The 9395-nt window shown below is 47.0% G+C and overlaps 1 long non-coding RNA gene across 1 annotated transcript in view; it reads right to left on the reverse strand.

The window, feature by feature from the left end:
* Positions 1-9395, reverse strand: part of LOC109300262 — a 52831-nt gene that overhangs the window by 23174 nt on the left and 20262 nt on the right. Inside the window, exon 2 of the long non-coding RNA XR_002098178.1 lies at positions 8314-8395. This is a non-coding gene — a long non-coding RNA (uncharacterized LOC109300262). The remainder of the gene's footprint in view (positions 1-8313; positions 8396-9395) is intronic.

Below are 9395 nucleotides of genomic sequence, written 5' to 3' on the forward strand. Positions count from 1 at the left end.
TATTTGGTTAATCTCTTTTCTCTCTCTCGCTCTCTTTTTTTTTTTTTCCTGGATGGGAAAAAAAAAATCAACCAGCTCTAAAAATCCAACCTTAACTTTGATGGCATTATCTGATATCCTTGGAGGTGAGAAGAAACTATATATAATTTTTTGTTGTTAGAAAGGCACAACCCAAATACCCTCCTTTCTTTTCAGAAAGAAGAGTTGTGCTTCTTTTGGGCTTTACATGGTGCAATTTCTGTGTTGAAGCACAAGTGAGAAGATGGCTGGGTGGTTGGGACCCTTAGCTAGACCATCAGAAATAGTGCTTCAGTTCCTTACTTCCCCATTTGCTTCCTACACAACTTTTGAACAAGACTCTTAGGCTTTGCCTGCATCTGGGGCTCTCCTGGAAGGTCTAGAGTGGACAAACTCCACATGTGGACACCTTGTTCCTATCCAGCTTAGATCACCAAAACAAGATACTAGCCATGATAGGAACCTGTCTTCTGTTAAAAGAGGACAGAGGTCCACCATTGGGAAAGCAATGTCTGGCACCTTCATAGCACTGCTGATCTGTGTGTCGACAGGCACTGGTAAACCATTAGGCCATCTTTGCATCTAGGGAAGGTGAGATTTCCCCCAAGGCCAGGGAAAAAATTGGATAACACAGAATCACAGAAAAGTAGGAACTTCCAGAGGTCATCTAGTCCAATATCAGAGAACTTTGTTCCCCTGAGACCAAGGGTGGTCACTTGATCCTTCCTTTGGAGAAGAAATTTCATGAAATGATGACCACCATATACCACCGAGATGCATGCCTCACTCCACCACACCCTAACCACATCACCACCAGGGGCATTTGTACACGCCACGTTTTTAGCCCTTTCTTGCACTGCAACCATGTAACTGTTTGCATGAGCAGGATTAACCCCCGTGACACATACAGGCGCCCCAGGACTATGCAATGGTGGGAAGAGTCACCATCATGTGAAAGTTTCCAAATAAACTGCAAGTCAACCCAAGTTGGTGGGCTCAGGAAGGCAGGCGGGTGGGGGAAAAGGGCATGCTATGGGCATATCCACACTGCAGTCAAAATGCGACTGCAGCTTGTATAGACAGGCTCAAACTAGCTAGCTTGGCTAGTGTAGCCATGGCAACAGAGAGCTCAGCATCAGCTAACCACCCGCGTATTTACCCAGGGCCAGGGGTGAGTCCTGTATCCTCTCTTCAGCTGCCTGCCTCAGCCCCCAAGCCAGGAAGGGAAATAAATGCACTGAGAGCTTGTCATTTCATTTAATCAAAAAAGGCAACTTTGGGGTGGGGAGAAATCTCCATCTCAAAAAAAAAGACAACACAAAACAAAAAAAAGTAAATAAATCACTGACATTGGAAAAGAGGGGCGGGAAAGCCCATTTTTGGACACAAATTAAGAAAAATGTCCTGAAATTTTTTGAACGGCACCTAATTAATTTGTTTGGCATTGATGCCACAAAGAATTTCTTTTCCAACCACGCTCAGGACCCACAACCAAGCCTTCATTTCCAAAAAAAAAAAACAGCGCAGCCCCTCCCAGGACAGTTCTGTTGAAAATTTTGTCATGCAGATTTATATAGATCATTTTAACCTGTGGCCTGCAGGGCTTGGCCAAAGCCAGAGCAAAACATAAAATCCAGGTCTCCAGCACCCTACCTTAAATACAAGATATATCCCTGGATCACAGCTTTGGCTTTCTGAGTGCAACTAATTCTCTAGTATCAAGCATGACAGGAGTGTTGCCAACTAACAAGAGGTTATAATTATGCAGACAACAAGACAAAAAAGGTAAGGCATTTCAGAATGAGCATTTTGTACTGACTAGATTATAAGACCGATACAAAAATCAGCAGAGGGAAGGTGCTGTCCCTCCGTCTACCCTGGGTTGCACAAGCTTGAGCCATCGTAGAACCCAACTCACATTTACCCCAAGATCCATTTCCAACCGTCTGGGAGAGAAAAGGGGCTCTGAAGTTGCTATAAGGCTTTTTTATGCTGCCAGGGTGGTATGAATGTGCTTCATCTGCATGTAGCTTGTAGACAAGACTTCGTTGTAAAATGAGTATTGGGATCTAAGACCAGGTCCTGTGGACCAGAGGTGCGTTAGAGACATACAGGTGCAAGCAAACATGGGAAAGGGGTTGGTGATGGGTGCAGCAAGGCACCCAGTTTGCCATGGTCAAGCATCATTCTTGGGAACAGATCTGGAACTGCCACCCTGTTTGTAGAAGTCGTGGTTCCCAAAAACGCTGATCTCTGTGGACCCCGCTGACCTCTGGCATAAGCCAGTGTTGCACCAGTGAGTATTACAACTAAATTACTCCAGATTTACATCCATGGGAGCAAAAAGGGACTTGAATGGAAGGCTTGAGTTTATGCTGCCCTGCACTGCAAAACGCACTGCACACCCGCAGAAAGAGGGTATAAAACACTATAAAACTGGAATGGGAATTGAGCACCCCCACATATCACTCATAAGTGACCATACAAGAGGTGGGCATTGGGAAATCAAGCTCCTGGTGTGTGCAAAGTGCTCCGACTTCCTCCGATGGTCCTCTTGCAAGTCCATCATTGTGCTGTCACGGTCTGTGGCTCCACCTGTGTTTTATGAAGCTGGATGCCCTGACACGCCAAGCAGTTATTCATGAACGGAGGGGCCCATCCCGGTCCCAACACTGAGCTCTCTGCAAACACCAAGCTACGGGATTTGGTGCATGAGGGACAGAGGGCGGCGCAGAACTGGTTAAGAAATGTCCCCAAGTCAAGGAGCAGGGGGCACGTATGCATGAGAAAGAGACTTCCCCTCCATCGCCATATGCTGGGAGCTATACCACAATCCTCTCCTGGCCCCCAGATGGTACCCTGGTGTCCACGTAAACACACACATTATATCCTGTCATCCCCGCGGCCGCCTGTGGTTTCCCCAACCGAGGACAAAAGGCTGACACACAAGCTGCTTGACGAGCAGAGATTTGAATAATGCCCTATACAGTACGATCCATCGAGTACAGTGTATTAAACCCGGCTCTAATCCAGAGCCCTGCGCGGCGCACAAAATGGCTACCACTGAACCAGGAGGGGGGGAGGCAAGAAACACAGAGGGAAATAAATCAAACTGTCAGAGCCCCCCGCCTCCCCGACACCGAAACGAAGCCTCTTTGTGGAGCAGAAAGATCTGTGCTGGTCTAGTCTTCCCCGTTCATCCTGAAAAACACGGTAGATCTTCAGTTGCTCTGGATTTCCCTCCAAGAGTCAAGAGGGATCAATACCGCAAAGCCTTGGGAACACGGGCATGGTCAGGTTGGATCCAGCCAGCCCCGAATTCAGTTACTGGCACTTGCCAGCACCAGCTGTTTCAGAGGGAAGTGCAAGATATTTAGAGATCACAGGAAAGGAGGCCTGGAAGGGGTCTCACAAGGTCACCTAGTCCTGCAGGGATCGACAACAGCCACTTCCATGTAGTGATCCCTAGTAATGTCTCTGATGGCCAGGAGCTCCTGAATCGACAAAAATGCCAAAGTGGACAAAGGTATGGACACCGGTTTTGTCATACAAAAGAGAGAAAGAAAAAAATCTAGCCCTGCCAAGCAGGTCTTTACACTGTGTAGACCTTGACTCTAATGCTACCAATGCCATTTTCCAGGATCTTTTGTTCCCCCTACACCGTCGTGTCTGCTTTCCTATTCAAAATATTAGTTCTCTGGGGCAGAGACTAGCCCAGCAGGACCTCAACTAAAGATAAGCTTGTAGAGACTAATGCAATACAGATAACAAGCAAAAAGCTCTTCCCGTTGTATAGCGGTTGGTGATACAGCTATCCACACCCGTGTGGCAAGGGCTGGAAGTTAACACTGGATAAGTCTGGTAAGGTGCAATGTTTTAGCAGCGATTGTCATTAGTCATTGGAATGATTTTCCCCAAAGGATGGGGTGGGGTTCCTGAAAATGGGATCCCTTTCTACAAGAGGCCACAAAAGTATAGGCTGGGGGCAAAAATTAGGAGATTAGTTTGGGCCTGTGATATGGAAGTGGTCAGACACTAGAGACAGCAGCTGCTCCTGCCAACTGATTTAACCTGTGAGATCCAACACCAAAAGAAACATCGAATCATTGAAAAATAAGGGCTGGAAGGGACCTCAGGAGGTCACATCTAGTCCAACCTCCTGCTCAAAGCAGGACCATCCCCAACTACATCATCCCAGCCAAGGCTTTGTCTAGCCAGGTCTTTAAAACCTCCAAGGATGGAGACAGACAAACATGGTCCTCAGCATTTATTTTGACCAACTCAAAGCTCCTCATGCCTCTTGATCACCTTCCATTAAGGTTCTCAAAGAGCTTCACACAGGAATCCTGACCCAAAACCTACAACCACCCTACTAATAGACGAGGAAAATGAAGCACGTGAAAAGTGAAGTAACTTAACCCAACGCCCCCCACCCCGAAAACAGAGAGAGTCTGTCACAAAACCAGGAAGAAACCCAAGAGTTTCTGACCACACTTCTCCAGCTGGTATGAAACCATCTGTGCAAGACAATTTTCTTATATATAATAGCAAGCAATTTAATGGTCCATCAACAGAGAGAGCTAGGCAGCCCCCAGGCTGGTTTAAATGGATGTAGCAGACTTGGATGAAGGAACTCTGATTTACAACAGCTGCAGATGTGGTTCAGGGTCTATACACAGCCCGATCAGTTGCTGGAGAAGACCTCTCTCACGTACAACGGATAACCCATAAGCTTCTTCTTAGAGCTACCTTCTATTTAGGCTCACTGCCCACTGAAGGGGAACAGGCCAAGTGAACAGTTTCTACCCACACCGTTCACTTGCTGTTTTTTGCCTCTTTCAGTTGGCAGGATGTCAACGAGCACATTGCACATGCTCCGAATGTATTCAGAATGAGTCATTTGTGACTTTTCTAGATTCGTCGCATTTTAAAACCAGAAGGGGCCAGGGTGAGCATCTCGAGACCATTATCACCTCATTTTCTCCCCAGCGTCGTGCTCCCACAGTCAATAGCCAGCATCTGATCTCTGGTGACACAGGCTCTGCAAGTCACACGGCATTGTTCCCGTTCCCAAAAATGAAAGAGTGTAAACTCACAGTTGAGCTGCTGGTGTGAATTCTCATGGGGGGGAAAAAAAATGAGAGAGAGAAAGATAGAAAACTTAACATTCACTTCCTGCCATGAGCTGGAAGTTGGATTTCTACCAGTATTTATGCCAATACAATTTTGCAGCACAAGTGGCTGTGGAAAGTGAACACAAGTAGGGGCATTTTTTAAAACAAGGTCAAAAGAAGACCCCAGTTTCCCTGCCAGCTGGTAAGTCAAAACCTACCATGATAAAGAGATATCAATGTGCATTTTCACATGCAAAATGGCGATTTCTGGCACTGTTTCATGAGGTGTATTTAAACAACACGCAACGTGTACAAGCACCCCTTGATTCTGGCTTCTGATGGCTTAGTTTGTGTCTGCGCTGCTAGAAAGCAGGTGAGAACCAAAGCAAGTCTGCACACACCCAGCCAGCTGGGCTAAATCAATTTAAAAATAACACTGCGTGTTAAAAGATTTGCGACTTAGCATGTTAGATCAGATCTCCCATTGTAGGAGACTGCCTCTTGCTAAGTGGGCACAGACCTCCCAGGGGTCTGATCTGCCTCTGGTTGCTTCCACAAACCAAAGTGACAATATTGCTAAAAGCAGCTGACGCCAGGACACCAGCGCCAGATGTCTTCCACTGACCCAGGGACAAACAAGTCCCTGTCATCTCTTCACTGTGACGCAGCACCATTTTGCCCAAGGAACTCCAGGCCACAAGATAGCATCCAAACTAAGAGCTTAGCTTCTGCAAGCAGTGCCTTTGGGGCAGGGAAGTAAAACGTGCATGCTCAAGCCGTCAACCTCAAGCCAAGACAGAAGGATGCATGCATAGGTTAAAAGAAAAAAAATCCCCTTCCCCATCAGGCACAACCTCTCTAGCTTTGCATTGAAACCCATGCACTTTGTGGGCCAGATTCTGCAGTGATCTAAGGAATCCAATGGACGGAGCAGCAGCTGAGGTATCAGCCCTCTATCTCCCTCCATCCTGACACGAAAGGAAAGAGATGACAAGTGACAGAGGAAATTTTAGCGAGATAGACTTGGGAAAGCAAAAAAGACTCCCAGTCACACAATGATGGTCTATTCTCCTGATCGTAAGGACTAATCCTCTTCGGTTTTTAATTGGCATTTGGGATAAGCTGATTTAAACCTCTTCACCTTGTTGGGTCCCCCCCCCCCCTTTCCTTTCTTTCTTCTCTCTCTCTTTTTTTTTTTTGGCCCAAATAACAACGCTGCCACCACCAAGTTCCCAGCACAATGACATCTTTGTATGAGGGAGAGAAAAGAGGAAAGAAGAAGGGGGGAGAAAAAACACGCTGAACCAACTCTAAAACAATGAGGAGTTTGTGAATCAAGCTAGGCCGCTGGCAAAGAACCTGCCTCAGCTGTGCCTCATTAATAAAAGCACTGTCTATGGTCAGACCCAGACTTCAGTCCATTCCCATCTCCCCTTCCCTTCCCACTCCCCCCACCGCCACAGCAACCTTTTACTGGGGTCAAACTCTGAAGAGCCTGCGAGAAGAAGGGCTATCCACAATTGTGGGAATCCTCTCCGCTGTCACCTTCAAATTTAACTTATTTTGGAGCTAAAAAAAACAAACCCGACAAACACCTGCTTACATGCCCTAACCTTCGGGGGGGGGTGGGGGGTGGAAACCCTGCCTGAATGCGATCCATCGGCGCTTGTACACATTACATGTTGATACTGTCCATAGTCCCTATGCCTTACTAGTAGATTATAAAGTGATTAACAGATGAGTGATCAAAGAGGTAGATTCATGCTCTTGATTGATCACTCATCTGTTAATCACTTTATAGATAGGTAGACTCATGCTCCTGACTATCTCTATATTCAGGTGCCATTCCACCGCCACAAGCATCTCCCTCTTCCACAGCAGCGTTTGCATCTGCATCTCATTGATACTGAGGCCCTTTTGACAGTAAAAAGGAACCTTAAAAGTCATCTAAGTTGTGACTTACATCCACTTTCAAAGCACTTTCTGCTGCCAGAGGGGTGTAACTGGTCCTCAGTGAAAACAGGAATCGGGTGCCTTTATTTCTTCAAAGAGAAAAATGATTCTTTCTGCCCATTACCAACCCTTTCAGTTCAACTGGCTCATATTTGGGGAGGCTTTCTTAGCACCTCAGCTCCTGGACTTGAGTTATTGGCGGGGGGTCTCTTTTTTTTTCCTCTCCCATGAAATGCAAGTTTCAAGTCCAGGTTGTCATGGAGAAAGACTCAAAATCTTGCCATGAATTCACCTTAAAGGCACAGAAGCTACAAGGAAGGAAGGGTGGAAAGCCCCACGACTTATGACTTTAAAAATCTCATGTCTGCCAGTCCAGTCTCATGACTTTTCAAGCATCAGGATTAAACAGTGCAGAAATACAGAAGACAGGCAGGAGATGGAAAGGAAAGAGGCACAGACAGCAGAAAGATGCAGTTTGGCATGTTGAACGGGAAGTCAATTAGAAGGCAGAAATGACGTGCTCCTTTATAGACTGCCAGGCTGTGATCCCAGGACCTTCAAATCCCACTCGCTCTCTCACATAAGCTTTCGGTAACCGCTGCACCTGTTTCATAGGTGGGAAAGCCTGCACACAGTGGGACTGATTCTCCTACCATGGGATGGCGCTTCCCTTGGCTGAATCCCAAACTCCATTGCTGAATCCCCAGCTGCTCTGAAACAAATTAGTTTCCACTGCCCCACAGCCCAGGAGGGTTGTACCGATAAATTAATGACAAAGGTGGTCACGTAATGCTGTACTTGGCTATGTAGAAGAGAGACTTTCAAGCAGGTATAAACTACAGGCCCATCCACTTTGAGGCCCCTTCCCACTTGGGGCCTGAGTGGAAACAAGAATCTAGCGTAGCAGGATGGAGAGATCATAATGCAGTCCAAGCCCCAAGAGCCATGGGAACAAGACACCTAAAAACCTTTGGGTGGGCTGGCCCACATAAACAGCAGGGATGGAAACAAAGCCCAGCAGACCCGGTACCTAATCCCTGCTCTAGATACATTGGCAACATAAAACATAACTGTGGGAGCTTGTATTCTTACAACCTGGTCTTATACCCAGTCCATAAATACAAGGCTTAGAAGAACTCATACTCTCTACATCATGACTGCATGCCTCTGATAGAGACATGCCCTGGCTTTGAGAGCTTATAGATCCTTTCCAAAGCAATCCACTTACCAGGGGATTCCAGATGAGCTTCCCCAGGTCCGCAGATGGCTTGAGCAGAGTATCGCCTTAAAAACAGGACCCACGCTTGATCCTAAGAGAGAAAGAGAGGAAACCTTGTGTGTGTTAGATGGCCACGGCCAATCCAGGGGTACTGTGGAAGTTGGGGAGGAAGTCTGCGGTTCTGCACCGGTTGTCAATGACTTTGCAAAGAACAAGGCAAGGGGAAATCAGGCCCTCACGTGTTCACTTGATCCTGTGGCTGCTTGCATCAGGATGCACAGATCCAAGCAGGGTCTAGAGATAAATGCTCATCACTGTGAGCTGCCTGTCTGCTGTTCCTGCTGGGAGATTTATCCCCAGAAAACCCCAATGCGGCAGAGAACTGTTTTTATCCCTCGGAGAGGCAAATTGCAAAAAAAAAAAACCCAACCAAAACATTGCCAGCCAAGTGGATCAGCTCTGGAACAAGCTTCCAGAAGTAAATGGGTGAACCTGGAGTCTTCTAGGGCACACGGTACAACCTTCCTGCTTGGCTCAGCTGCTAACAATATCAGCTGCTGCTTACTCCCCTTCCTCACCACAAACCGCAGCCTGACCCCAGGCACGGCACCCCATAGCACATTAAGGGACGCTGGCTAATTTGCCACCACCGATCTACTTCACATGGAAGGCGTTCAGATGCTCTGGGGACAGGTGGCAGTACCAAGGGCTAAAACAAAGGTGAATGAGGACAAAGCATTCCCTGCGCCCTGCTCAGATTCACAAAGGCCCCATTTCCAGGCTTGCGATTTCAACTATAGCATCATCCTCCCCCCACCCCACAAAACCAGCCCTGAATGAGGATCTGAGAACATAAATGCTGTAGCATCCCGATATTAAAAAAAAAAAAGTCAGCAGCAGCCACAATGACAGAGCTGATAATCCTCTTTCCATGAAAAAGTAAACACAGCAAACCACCATTCCCATCACGTTAGCAGAGCAGCCATTCTTCCTCTCATTCGCATGTGGCAGGTCTCCTCTCCCTGATCCCACAATAGGAGAGGGACTTGCTGAGAAGCAAGAAAAAAAAAAAAAAAAAAAAAAAAAGCGGG

Source organism: Gavialis gangeticus, unplaced genomic scaffold (genome assembly GCF_001723915.1).
Source record: "Gavialis gangeticus isolate Ggan-Ray unplaced genomic scaffold, GavGan_comp1, whole genome shotgun sequence".
NCBI classification, from domain to species: domain Eukaryota; kingdom Metazoa; phylum Chordata; order Crocodylia; family Gavialidae; genus Gavialis; species Gavialis gangeticus.